The sequence below is a fragment of the Biomphalaria glabrata genome, chromosome 5 (genome assembly GCF_947242115.1).
Source record: "Biomphalaria glabrata chromosome 5, xgBioGlab47.1, whole genome shotgun sequence".
NCBI lineage: Eukaryota > Metazoa > Mollusca > Gastropoda > Planorbidae > Biomphalaria > Biomphalaria glabrata.
This window is the reverse complement of record NC_074715.1, coordinates 12304985-12319904: the sequence shown is the minus strand read 5'-3', so window position 1 is coordinate 12319904 and position 14920 is coordinate 12304985. Positions and strand designations below refer to the sequence as shown.

Sequence of the window (14920 nt, the reverse complement as noted above, 5' to 3'; positions counted from 1 at the left end):
TCGTCCTTGTCACTCCTTTGTACTGACGGCAGTGATTGCGAGATGAGGATAGGCGGGCAGAGGCGTAGCTAGGGTGGGGGAGAATTAGAAAATCACCCGGGACCCCAAAAGAATGTCTTTTATATTAAATATTACGCAAAATGCAGGTCAAGCCCCCCCCGGGCCCCCAAATAATGACAAATTCCTATCTACGCCACTGCAAGGGAAGGGGTGTAAAAAACGTATGGGGATGGGAAAAAAAGGGGGAGAGATAAATATGACGAGCTACAAAGTTTGTTCGATCATGTGCCAAAATAATTACAAAAAAAAAAGGGGGGGGGGCTTAAGTTCTAAAAACATCCTAAATGGTACTAAACTAGTTCTGTCTTCATGGAAAACTTTTTTTTTTTTCAATTGATGATTTAGCTGACAATGTTTGGTTATAAATAAGGTAAATGCTTATTTTTAGTTATCATCTTCTGCTTGTCAAAACCAGTCCTCCCCAAACCGACACTTCACCTACAGACGTGGTCATTTATTAATAGACTCGAGTCGGAGAAAATATTAAAGAGTCAAGAAAAACTTCCAATTAGGCCATTCATTTTTTTTTTCAACAACTGCTTGAACATTTCTCACTTGACGCTCATCGGTAGTGCCACAATGAAAAATAGTTATTGTTTTTGTGATGTCCGTCTGTACACACGTTTAGATCTAAAAAAAAAATATAATAATAATAATAAAACAGTATAAAGTACTATCAAGCGATGGATGGGTTACAAGCAATACACTTGTAGCAAACAGTGCTGAAATAGATAATCATCAAAACATTTTTGTTTGGTCTAGATGTTTGGCCTCTGTAGACTTGAAGGCAATTAGATTGTGTCTAAACACCTAGTTTCTTTCTTAGATGGAGATTAATTTCAAAGCCTAATTGAGCCCGATGCAACTATGGCGACACAACGATGTCAGTGGAGGCTGCACGTCAGTCTCCATTATTAATGAATAGCAGACGTTAGACAAATAAGCAATTAAATGACCAAAACTTAACTCCGTTCTATCTGTCGCTGGTGAGCGACGCAAAACTAGGTTAGAATTTAAACAGCACAACAAAAAAATGTATCTACCAGCTGCGCAACGACGAACGCTTGTATTTAAATTTCCCATCATTCATAGCGACAGAAAAAAATGAAGAGAAAGAATGACGGAGATTCCATTTGACTTTCTCTTTTCATTCTTTTAAAAGTAAGAAAAGTGACTTTGAAGTGACCGACATGAAGTTCCTTGACCTTTTATTTCTTCCAGAGGGTCACATTGCTTGGTAGAGAGATCAGGTTTGTCTGACCAGAAACAAAAAATCGTCGTATTTCTCTTCTGGATGACATTCTGTGTTACACTAATAGTCTGCCATGCGATTAACTTAAAAGTTGATTATCGTGAACTGATAAGTTTAGCACTTTGTCTTGTAGTCAGGTGGAGTAGCTCATTCTTTTAAAAACAAACAAGTCCATTAGGGAAGCAATAACAGATTCTTGTGTGAGTGTCTCAGAACAGAGTCCATTGCACTGGCCGGGATGGAAGAGAGCCCCAACAAGCATGTTACTATCCACACTCCGTTGCTCTAGGGGTCGTTTTATGGCTGACACCCGCACGCCGGTATGGTTATGGGAAGGAATTGGGGGGGGGGGGGGGGGTCACCGGTGGATCCCTTTCAGACAAAACTAATAAAGGGAGCTTCCATGGGCCTGGAGTTCCAAAAGTGTTTGGCTTATCCTTAGGACAATTACAAATTACAAAGTAGAGAAAAAAATCAACTGAACTGAAACAAGTTGATAACAATTTAAATTTAAAAAAAACAAGATAGAAAATGAAATCTAACGTGTTAGATTGAAACTGAGGCCAGCGTTATTACTCGTGTATTTAGCAATAATACCAAGTACAAGTTGTCCCTTTCCCCTCCCGAACATCTTCAGACAGGACTGGCTGGTAATAACAACTCAAGTGATAATAATGTGAGAAAAGTGGTTAGAAAGAGAAACATAACTCTGGTCAAAGATTGAACGCGAGCAGCTAACGAGATCGTGTAATGAATGGGAGTAATCAGATTGTCTATTGATTCATTGAAGGCCTAGTACTAGCTTGCTGAGTGTAACATATCACTTCATTGAAGTCCAAGTACTAGCTTGCTGAGTGCAACGTATCACTTTATTGAAGTCCAAGTACTAGCTTGCTGAGTGCAACATATCACTTCATTGAAGTCCAAGTACTAGCTTGCTGAGTGCAACATATCACTTCATTGAAGTCCAAGTACTAGCTTGCTGAGTGCTACATATCACTTCATTGAAGTCCAAGTACTAGCTTGCTGAGTGCAACGTATCACTTTATTGAAGTCCAAGTACTAGCTTGCTGAGTGCAACATATCACTTCATTGAAGTCCAAGTACTAGCTTGCTGAGTGCAACATATCACTTCATTGAAGTCCAAGTACTAGCTTGCTGAGTGCTACATATCACTTCATTGAAGTCCAAGTACTAGCTTGCTGAGTGCAACGTATCACTTTATTGAAGTCCAAGTACTAGCATGCTGAGTTCAACATATCACTTCATTGAAGGCCAAGTACTAGCTTGCTGAGTGCTACATATCACTTCATTGAAGTCCAAGTACTAGCTTGCTGAGTGCTACATATCACTTCATTGAAGTCCAAGTACTAGCTTGCTGAGTGCAACATATCACTTCATTGAAGGCCAAGTACTAGCTTGCTGAGTGCAACATATCACTTCATTGAAGGCCAAGTACTAGCTTGCTGAGTGCTACATATCACTTCATTGAAGGCCAAGTACTAGCTTGCTGAGTGCTACATATCACTTCATTGAAGTCCAAGTACTAGCTTGCTGAGTGCTACATATCACTTCATTGAAGTCCAAGTACTAGCTTGCTGAGTGCTACATATCACTTCATTGAAGGCCAAGTACTAGCTTGCTGAGTGCAACATATCACTTCATTGAAGTCCAAGTACTAGCTTGCTGAGTGCTACATATCACTTCATTGAAGTCCAAGTACTAGCTTGCTGAGTGCAACGTATCACTTCATTGAAGTCCAAGTACTAGCTTGCTGAGTGCAACATATCACTTCATTGAAGTCCAAGTACTAGCTTGCTGAGTGCTACATATCACTTCATTGAAGTCCAAGTACTAGCTTGCTGAGTGCTACATATCACTTCATTGAAGTCCAAGTACTAGCTTGCTGAGTGCAACATATCACTTCATTGAAGTCCAAGTACTAGCTTGCTGAGTGCAACGTATCACTTCATTGAAGTCCAAGTACTAGCTTGCTGAGTGCAACATATCACTTCATTGAAGTCCAAGTACTAGCTTGCTGAGTGCAACGTATCACTTCATTGAAGGCCAAGTACTAGCTTGCTGAGTGCAACGTATCACTTCATTGAAGGCCAAGTACTAGCTTGCTGAGTGCAACGTATCACTTCATTGAAGGCCAAGTACTAGCTTGCTGAGTGCAACATATCACTTCATTGAAGGCCAAGTACTAGCTTGCTGAGTGCAACATATCACTTCATTGAAGGCCAAGTACTAGCTTGCTGAGTGCAACATATCACTTCATTGAAGGCCAAGTACTAGCTTGCTGAGTGCAACGTATCACTTCATTGAAGGCCAAGTACTAGCTTGCTGAGTGCAACATATCACTTCATTGAAGGCCAAGTACTAGCTTGCTGAGTGCAACATATCACTTCATTGAAGGCCAAGTACTAGCTTGCTGAGTGCAACATATCACTTCATTGAAGTCCAAGTACTAGCTTGCTGAGTGCAACATATCACTTCATTGAAGTCCAAGTACTAGCTTGCTGAGTGCAACATATCACTTCATTGAAGGCCAAGTACTAGCTTGCTGAGTGCAACATATCACTTCATTGAAGGCCAAGTACTAGCTTGCTGAGTGCAACATATCACTTGGCTCTTTTTTTTTTCAGGTTTTGATTTGGCTGTAAAAGAACAGGCCGCGGCAGGGGCCAACGTAGAGCTCGTATCTTTGTTTTGTTTGCAAGAAAGAATTCACTTTCGTATTTCAATCTAATTAAGGTGTTATTTCTTCTATTTTTTTCTGAATTTCTTGGAGTACAAAACGACGCCATTAAATCTTAACTTTCAATTCCATCACAATGTATTACATGTTGTATATTTGGAAATTGTCAAAATATGTTAAAATATCGTTCTAAAAAATACCATTTCATACTATTGCAACTTGTAAGCTTTCTGTTTCAATAGAAATTATAAGCATTTCATATCTTTAGAAATTAAATACATTAGGAAAGTTAAGCGTTTCATACCCTCAGAAATTAAAGGATTTCATATTCTTGGAATTTGTAAGCCTTAGAAATAAGAGGCATTGACGAGAATTAGAAATCGTAAGCCTTCACTAAACCGAGATAATCCTATATGTATTGCTCCTCTCCCAAAGTACAAATCTGCTATCTGGAACGAATCTCATGATTTAATAATAGAAAGTTGCATAACAATAATAGTTCGTCCATCGTGGTTCGATCATGACCACTTTCGTCATTCAGGGGTGGCACTGCGGTTTTATGCCTCCTCGTGTGTCTGGTGACACCTATGGGAGCTCTGCTGCTTGATGGCGTCCTACAGATCATTGTCGCTCAAGCTTAGGTTTCCTCCATTTATTAGCGGCCACCATAGATTTTGTGCTGTCTGTCTGTCCTTTCACGTGTCTCGTACATTTAGATCTGATAAATTCAACATGTTATTGATCTTCTGAAATCGAATTAAATATACAACGTATTGTTCTGTTCACTGCCGTATTGAATGTTGAAGACTTGAAGGTCGTTATAAAGTACTTTTATTTGTAATGTGATCCACGTTTGCGTCTGATGGTCATCAGTTATTACGATCAGAAGATGGCACTCGTCTGTGCTGGTGTATTCATATCTGTACCGAGTTTGACTATACCAATAGACAACAGGAGACATCACATGAACTTATAACAAGTCCAGCCCAGATGTTCAAACACTTTGCTACGAACCGGAACATTCAGGTCTCAGTCACTAGAATAAAGATGTTTTTACTCTGAAAACTGAAAACTCTGTATCTCTAAGTTACAGACTTGGTTAGAACTCATGATGTCCGTTTTGTTCATTCCGTCTGTCGCCTAAAGTGGGTAACTAGAATCACTACATAGAGGGGCATTGTCTCAATGGAAGTAATCCGTAGGCTCAATTGTCTGTTCTTACACAAAAATATATGTTCGGAAGCTTGTATGATCTTTTCCACTTAGTATGCTATGTGTTGTGTATACTTTGTGTACACGTCTACTTTGAAATTAGATTAAACTAATTAGATCTCCTTAGTCCGTGTTAATTTTGGACCTCTAACGAGATCATATCCACTTGGTCAACGTGATACGTGAGTACACCACACACGCACCGTAACACGCAACTCTGTTCGAGCTCGAGACTCCGTAATGGAACACCGCAGTGTAAACCACTGAGCTATCAAAGTGCTTGTAAAAGTAGAAGTTTTCACACAGTCTATTGTTAGTTTTAAAATTTTAGCGAACGATCCAATTGTCTACACAAGGCCGCCTTAGCTTGGTAGGCCCTACTGTTTCTATATAGAACGGAATTAATTAATAATGACATATTGATTGAAATAATTGTGTATTGATTCATGTGCTATCATCGACAATGTGTAATTGTATAGTGTTTCAACTTGATACGAGAATGGGGAAATGAGAGAAATGATCTGTACAAGATTTCACCCAGACAGACAAACAGGGTGAGTTGATAAAGCTTTGTAAACATTAGAAGGCACTGTACATCTTATTCCATTCGTATAAATATTATGCAGTAATCTCAAGCTTAACATCTGAAAACAAAATCATTGCGTCCCCCTCCCTTTTTAAAGTTCTTCTGTAGCCCTCACTCCCATGTTGCCCCCTCCATGAGAATATCTGGTTCGTATGATATATCAGTGTATATTAAACATAACACCTCCCAAAAATGTAATTATCGATTCTATAGGGGAAGGGAGGGGGTGAGTGAAAGCACATGTTAGTCTCGTACGCAGTTAACAAGTCAGATTACACGTGATTAGCAGTACTCACGATTGTGCAAGGCCCGAGTTGCGTGTGTCAGAGCCTACACCTCATAAGTTATGGTGTCAGCAGCAAGCTGTGACCTCTGCTAAAGCTTCAGCACAAAATTTCTTTCCGCCAACGTTATAACCACAATCCTCTGTCATTAGTTCACACTCCAGTTCCTCCTTGACCTTTCGTGCGTGCGTGTTTCAGTTGGTCGTTATGGAGCAGTCTAGATGTTAGAAAGGTAAGAGGCATGCTTACAGTTACTTCTGCTAGTCGTGGCTCTAGATCTTGCATTCTTGCAGAAGGGATGAGTTCTTATGTTGATGTAGATAGCAGTTCTGATGCTGGGTTATTAAAAACAAACAATCTCTCCAGGTACCGAGTCACGTGGTGAGACTTTCCAAATTAGCTGTTTTGTTTTTCTTGGGCTTTCTTCTTTTTTTTTTTTGGCTTTTTTTTTTTCTTCTTCTGTCAGCTCATGACTGCAACAGCGCGATGTTCATACATGACTGCAAATGTCGTGATTTTCTTACGTGACTGCAACATCTCATGTTCTTACAATATGACTTAAACAGCGCAATATTCATAAACATGACAGCAGCATCAAAATGTTCATGGGACTTCATGCAAAATGATTTGGAACATTTTGATGTCGATACTTGACTGCAATATCGCGATGTTCTTACAACATGACTTCAGCACCGCGATATTCTTCTTGTACTGCGGTAAACTTTCTTTTTTTTTTTTTAATAGTAAAAATTCAAGATTTTTTTGTTGTCTTTTTAGTTCATTATGTTAATTAACACAAAAGTTCTCATTAATATATCGAATTTTTTTGCTTGTTTAATTATAAAAGGGTGATTATAAATATGATATTTTCTATGTGCACTTTAACTACATGCACACAATCATATTTTGTATTGATCTGAGCTTTCACTTCATGAAGTCAGAATATACTAACACAGTGATCACATTACCGGAGTCCCGCTTACTACATGCTATTGATTTGTTTTTGTTTTTAAAATAACTGCATTACACAAGTAAAACAAATTGGCATTGTGTTTAAGTATGGCAGTGAGGAGCCTGCTAATTGGTTCACGATTGGAAAGAAGAAACGAATCTTTTAAACAAACAAAAAATGTATTAGCACAAACAAAGCTTTATATTGTGGTTATAACATATCGAGAATAATTCAGTATGTTTATAATTATAATAGTAATAATAATTTAACTTATAGAGCGCTGTGATAACATATCAAACATAAACACGAGAGCTAAAATGACAAACTAATTCTAAAAAAAAAAAGTTTTAAAGAGATAGGTCTTAAATGCTCTTCTTGAATGTAGTGTAGCATGTAGTCTGAGGTCAATGGGGAGTGAGTTCCAAACCTTCGGTCAGTGCTCTGAGAAAGCCCGCAGACTTGAGCTTTTGAGGGATAAACGTAGCAGGACAAGAAGCGTTGAGTCCATGGAGCTCAGGGCTCTCTGAGGGACATACGGAGTGATCAGTTCTCTATGGTACAAGGGCATCTCTTTATTGTATATACACCGATGGCAAAGTGTAATGAAATGAATTAGTAAACATAAAGTAAATAAACTCACAGAATGTGCCATTAGATCATGGTTCGGGTTGCCTGAATCAGCCAAAGACTAAGTATAGACCCTAATATTAACATGTAAGACTATGTCAACACATGGATTTAAAAAAAAAAAGGCGCGGAATTATTTTTTCTAAGGGTACATCTGTTATTTAAAACATGAATTTAAACGATATGTATGCTATGTCGAAAGTTATGAGATTTATCTGTCATTAATAACGGGCAAGTATTCGACCAACTCGGTGTGTTGTTCAGTTTTTTTTCTCTTTAGTTGACTGGTTTCTACCTTCGAGAAATACAACAAAGTGATATGGTGGTCTAAACGTTGGCTGTTTGATCAATAATCCGTTCTCAAGTAGCCAAAGGTCAAATATTATTTCCAAGTTTGCTTTTTCTTCCAGAGAGACACATTATGTGGCACGTTCTTTGCTTGACCTGCAGTCACGAATGACGTCAAAGACTCCGCGAAGCAAAAAAAAAAATGGCGGAGTGACATGAAGCAAGAGGCGGAAATTTCCTAAACTTAAAAATAAACACAAAAATGTTAAAGAATGTTAATAATATTTTTAAGGTTTTTGATAGAGACATAGAAATTATTTTGAAAAATTTGTAGAGGCAGTCAATACTTAGTTATTTCAATAAATACATTTTCATTATATGAATCAGTGTGCGCGAAGAAGTGCTATCAACAAAGCTTATATCAACTCACTCCGTCTGTCTGTCTGATACAAATTTAGAACACGTTATTTCTCCCACTTCCTATCGTATTATTATTATATTTCTTTGTTATCAAAAAGGGAAAATTAATGTTTCAGCATAGAGGTATATGATGTCCTAGCAGCAGCTGACTTATATTAACACCAGCAAGCCTAACCCCACTATCTATGGCGTCGCTAAATGACGCGCTCAAAGTCCGTCTATTATGGTGCGTCTCCATGTCAAGTGCCTTACAACTGACCAATGTTTTCTGTTCCTGTTAATTAAAAGAAATGACTTTGTCATCTTATCGCATTAATGAGCTGTTTTTGCAGTTCTGATATCACGGAATGTTCTTTTTTTTTTTTTTTTTTTTTTTACAATGCCTCTATTAAAGTTACAACTTTATGGAGGGCGGAACCTGGACGCAGATCTCAAAAACGGATCTAACTATTTTTCTAGAAATTTAACAATTGATGTATGCTGCTGGGAAAAGAATTACTTGTTGGCCCCACGGGGAAAACTCTGGTTTGATAGTTTTCATTTTTCAAGTAAAAAATCGAATACATTTAAATTTGGCTATAAATTAGAGTAAAAATATATGTGCAGTGTACCTATAACGGAGTTATTTATTTACTATCAATGAGGTAGTTCCGGATCTCTTCTTAGTCACGTGGGTGTGTTGTTTACATTAATGACCTCATTGATTTCATTGTCATTTAAACATGAAAATAGTCTAGATCTATACATCTTTAAGTAATAAAAAGTATGTTATAATAATTCTCTAATTTTTATGATTATTTAGTAGGTCTACTAGATCTAGGCTAGCACTAAATCTAGATCTACATCTTATCAAAGGAAGATATTGCCATGTATTAGACCACAGTCACGTGACATTTTATAAAGTAGGTCAGAGATTCGCAACTACCTCATTGAGATTGCTGAAAGTTTAGGATAGACTATTAAACTGCTTAATCCTGTGCACTCCCAGGGGAGCATAGGGCCGCAACCACACCTCTCCACCGAACTCGGTTCTGAGCAGCTTTCTTCATTTGCTCCTATGTCATTCCAGTAGTGACTGGCCTCAGCTTCACTGATGACTGACCTCTTCCAGGTTTGCTTGGATCTGCCCACTTTCCTCTTTCCTTGTGGGTTCCAGTCAAGTACCTGCCTTGCAACATTGGTAGCTGGTTTTCGCAGGGTGTGTTCTATCCACCTCCATTTTCTCTACTAAAGCTCTCCTTTTATTTTTACGTAAAGCGAACTGAACATTACGTTTAGATTCTAGATCTAGGAGTAGACTTCTAAATCAGATACGTATAATGAAAGGACCAATAAATAGTTACTTTCTTGTTCAATACCAGGTGGCCTAATGGGTAGAATCGTTCCTTCAAGGATCCGATGACGTCAAAATCACGAGTTCGATACCCGGATTGGGCTAAATTTTTTAAATTATTTTTTTTTTTATATTTTATTATAAATTGCATAATGGAGGTATTGTCTTTTTTTTTAAATGTATTTTTAGAATGTTTTTCTTGTTGTGGAGGTCTCTCTCAAGGAATAGTTCTGTCTCAAGGAATAGGTCTGTCTCAAGGAATAGTTCTGTCTCAAGGAATAGTTCTGCCTCAAGGAATAGGTCTTTCTCAAGGAATAGGTCTGTCTCAAGGAATAGTTCTGTCTCAAGGAATAGGTCTGTCTCAAGGAATAGGTCTGTCTCAAGGAATAAGTCTGTCTCAAGGAATAGGTCTGTCTCAAGGAATAGGTCTGTCTCAAGGAATAGGTCTCTCTCAAGGAATAGTTCTGTCTCAAGGAATAGGTCTCTCTCAAGGAATAGTTCTGTCTCAAGGAATAGGTCTCTCTCAAGGAATAGTTCTGTCTCAAGGAATAGGTCTGTCTCAAGGAATAGGTCTCTCTCAAGGAATAGTTCTGTCTCAAGGAATAGGTCTCTCTCAAGGAATAGTTCTGTCTCAAGGAATAGGTCTCTCTCAAGGAATAGGTATGTCTCAAGGAATAGGTCTGTCTCAAGGAAAAGCCTGTCTCAAGGAATAGGTCTGTCTCAAGGAATAGGTCTGTCTCAAGAAATAGGTCTGTCTCAAGGAATAGTTCTGTCTCAAGGAATAGTTCTGTCTCAAGGAATAGGTTTGTCTCAAGGAATAGGTCTGTCAAGGAATAGGTCTCTCTCAAGGAATATGTCTCTCTCAAGGAATAGTTCTGTCTCAAGGAATAGGTCTGTCTCAAGGAATAGTTCTGTCTCAAGGAATAGTTCTGTCTCAAGGAATAGGTCTGTCTCAAGGAATAGGTCTGTCTCAAGGAAAAGCCTGTCTCAAGGAATAGGTCTGTCTCAAGGAATAGGTCTGTCTCAAGGAATAGGTCTGTCAAGGAATAGGTCTCTCTCAAGGAATAGGTCTGTCTCAAGGAATAGGTCTGTCTCAAGGAATAGTTCTGTCTCAAGGAATAGGTCTGTCTCAAGGAATAGTTCATCAGCATTAGGTCGTGGTCCCTCACATAAAAACTTGAGTCAAAGCATTTGAAGCCCCCGACTCCATCTTTCTCTAAACAAAACTTCTAGACTATGTGGAGCTGGTCAGAGAGAGAGAGAAAGAAAGGGGTTTGGGGGGGGGGGGGTGTACATTTTGATTGTTTTCTGTTTTGTACATTAGTACATCATGGTAACCCAGAATTCGCTTTCATGCGCCTTGGCAACCATGTTTCCTGTACGGTTCTGTAGATCAAAGGTTTGAAAACAGTTGCAGCTAGTAGGTGAGAGCCAGCTCTAGTTAGACAAGTCTGACTAAGTAGTTTGGGATGGCGTGTACAAGCCACGTTCTAGTGATACAAGTCCCTGCAGCCTTTATTGCACTAACACATTTTATGATGATGTTTGCCGGCTAATGACAAGAACAAGAGTTACTGTTATTTGTTTCGTTTTTACAAAGAACTTGCTCTTGACGTTTGACTTTTAAAAAAAAAAATTCCACCTTGTTTATTAGGGGTTTGCGGTGGCTGGATTGTCACTCCCACTTCCCATTCTCGGATCAAGTTGATAGTTTGCACAATTATTATTGTCTTTGACAACACATGAATCAATTTTTTTTTAATTAGCCAAATTAATTAAATCAAGTAGTGGTGATACATTAATTTTGTTGTGTTTAGAAAAAGGGAAATACAATTTGCTACATTGATATGGCTGCGATTGAACGGTGCTCTCCCTTCATTTAATATAAACTTTTTAATTTTTTTGTAAAAATATTTTGCGTGTTTTTCAGTAGGCTTCCCACAAAACACACACACACACACTCCCCCCCCCCACCCATACACTTCAACCAATGACTATCTGATGACCTGCAGTTCACTTCACATACAATCTGTTTACTAGTATGTGATAGGCCATTGCCTTGCTTGATTCATTGGCTGGTGATATCTACAATTCACTTCACATACAATATGTTTACTAGTATGTGATAGGCCATTGCCTTGCTTGATTCATTGGCTTGTGATATCTACAATTCACTTCACATACAATATGTTTACTAGTATGTGATAGGCCATTGCCTTGCTTGATTCATTGGCTTGTGATATCTGCAAGTCACTTCACATACAATCTGTTTACTAGTATGTGATAGGCCATTGCCTTGCTTGATTCATTGGCTGGTGATATCTGCAAGTCACTTCACATACAATCTGTTTACTAGTATGTGATAGGCCATTGCCTTGCTTGATTCATTGGCTGGTGATATCTGCAAGTCACTTCACATACAATCTGTTTACTAGTATGTGATAGGCCATTGCCTTGCTTGATTCATTGGCTGGTGATATCTACAATTCACTTCACATACAATCTGTTTACTAGTATGTGATAGGCCATTGCCTTGCTTGATTCATTGGCTGGTGATATCCACAAGTCACTCATTGACTGCTTTCTTGACCCATAAAATTGTCTTGACTGGATGGACTAGACCCTCCAAGCTCACACCCTGCGTCTTCACAATCATTTGCCGGATTTAACCCCCGAGAAATCGGCCCTGCAGGCGCAATGATAGCTTAAAAATCAATTTTTTTTTTGGTCTTTGGCTGGTAGAGAGAGTTCCCTCTCCCCCCCCCCTCTCCCTCCGACGCAGCTTGTCACCACACTCTTGTCTTTGGAGCCGCTGTCTTCAACTTCCGGCTAAATGAGGAGGAGGAGGAGAAGGCGAGCAAGTGTGTGGCCTGGAGTTTGTCCGGCAATAACCCGGTGTGTTCATTAGAACCTATCGACCCCCTTTCCAATGGATTTGCATTTCTCAAGTGGCCGCAGGACTCGTGGCCGTCGACGCTAGTCTCTACTTCCAGCGCTGCGGACTCAGTGTGTCTTGTTGTTATCCATTTAGCATTTCTTCTTCTTCTTCATTTTTTTGTGTGGGTTCCACTTCTTCCAAAGGTCTTAGTGTGTGCTCACCCCCCCCACCCCTCCGAGCCTAAAGGGAGAAAAAAAAACTACAGCGCTCACGTGTTGCTGTGGTGAATGATGTGCGGCGATGTCACGTTGTTGTGTTCTGTTTCGCTCGTGCCGATTGATGCATTCTCTCCCCTCCTCTGCCCGCCCAGTAGACCTGGCGTGGCGCGTGTGCTACATACGAAGTGTGAGATAAAGTGCAGATATTCTCCTCAAAAAAACTCGCGGGATAATCCCGTCGCTTCATCCTCGTGCAAAGATCGTTTCAGTGGTTAGATCTAGATCTAGGAGTCAAAAAAACTCGTGGTTTTTCAAAAAGGGGACACCGCGAGACGAGTTGTTCATATCCCGAACGGCGCAAACGGGGTCGATAATTCCTCATACTTAAAGCGATGGAAACCAACCCGCAGAGATTATTATGTGGTTAGATGTTTGTGTGTTGATATCTAGATATATAAATATACAGGCACTGCTACAGGTAGGTCATCTGTAGGGTGGATTCCAGTGTAATTGTTTATTATGTAGGTATGCGCTCCCTGTGCCAGATGGCACCGCATACCTTATGTTAGATAATTCTTCGCTTTGGTAAATAAATACATAGGTTATTCTGGATACAGTTTCCTATGTGTTCTATACTCTGTGGCTTAAGTTTTAGATAATTAGTTAGCCTCGGTGAACAATACATTCTAGACATGTATTGTACAAACTTTATTTTTTTAAAGTAACATTCTGTTAAGCTCTAACTTGGAAGCAAAGTTACACTGTGCAGTAAATGTGGAACTTCAATTTAAAATGTGTTAGATAGAGGATATGCTTTAAAAATGTGTTACATCAAAGTTATGGTTTAAGCTGCGTCAAGTGAACTTCTGTAAAGTGAAGACTTTGTTACACTGAGCTTGCTTGTAGTGAAACAGATGTTGGTTGATGTGTTTCTGACAGTGCTGGCCGAGAGGAGACCTTGTCTTGGTGCTTATTTAGAAGTCAAATTCATGAAGCGCTGGTTGTGAAGGTGTATGTGTTTCGTGTGTGAATGCTGTTCGAATTTTTCATCTATACTGTTATTCTTACAGTAGTTACGCTGCTGTTGTCAACTGTAGTCAAACTGAATTTCCATTTGATTGGATCAATAAAATTATCTTATCTTATCTTCTTTAGTGAACTAATGAAAGCGGCCGCGTGTCTTTGTCTTCGCCTACGTCATCGCCTTAGTTCTACCGGCTCCGGCACTCCCCGCGGTGCCAGGTAGATACAATGTCGTGTGAACAAAACATTCATAGAAAGTCTAATTATCGGCTGTGTCTTATTTTATCTTCTGGAGTTGTCCTTCTTTGTTCCAATGTTGAGTACACTTAGATCACGGTCTGACCCTATCCTCCACGTGCTAACAAGGTCAACAGCTCCTGAACCACTCATCCACGCACACACGTACTCGCTAAGGTATCCGCCCTACTCACCCCCCCCCCTCTCCAGGCCCCGTGGCGTCCTTTGCCTTGCTCTACCATCTGCTGGATGACTTTAACAACGAGATAGAGAATCTACATTTGAAGAAAGAAAGAAAAAAACCAACACAGCAACAAAGGTGCAAATACAGACGAAGTCACGTGGGTTTCTCCCCCCCCCCCCCACCTCTCTTTCTTGCTCGTGTTTCTGTTAAGTTGCCACGGCTGAATAAAAACATGTTCCCCTGCAGTTTTGGCTACCATCGTTGGAGCATCGAGTCTTATTAGCGGCTGAGTGATTGCCTTTTTTTTTTTGTTTTTATTTTGTTCAACTTGCGTCAATGGTTGTAGCTAGGATTGCGTCAGTGATTGTTGCTTGACGCGTCATTGGCTATAATAGACTTGCGTCATTGGTTGGAGATAGTCTTGCATAGTGTGGCATCTTTTTTTTTTACCTCGTACATCTCTGTGGGGGATGATGTTACTCGAGCTTCTGTAACCTTTTATACCAAGTAGAATTTTTATTAACAGTGTTAGATTTACTTTCAAATCTATCTATCCATCTATCTATCTATCTATCTATCTATAGGTCTGTCTGTAGGTCTGTCTACCATAGATTAATGTATTCTGGTTTCCTTTATTTCTGTCTACAACCCACCCATCCCCACAG

At 39.4% G+C, this 14920-nt stretch overlaps 1 protein-coding gene across 5 annotated transcripts in view; it reads left to right on the top strand.

Annotated features, from left to right (window-relative positions):
* The window catches only part of LOC106074072 (high affinity cAMP-specific 3',5'-cyclic phosphodiesterase 7A-like), a 104364-nt gene that overhangs the window by 30901 nt on the left and 58543 nt on the right, over positions 1-14920 (top strand). For 3 of the 5 annotated variants that reach the window (XM_056029294.1, XM_056029293.1, XM_056029292.1), the window contains exon 1: positions 12608-13289. The exons of the other annotated variants lie outside the window; for them this stretch is intronic. The gene's annotated coding sequence lies outside the window, so the exon portion shown is untranslated. Of the gene's footprint in view, positions 1-12607; positions 13290-14920 lie in introns of those variants that run through there. 5 annotated transcript variants of the gene reach the window in all.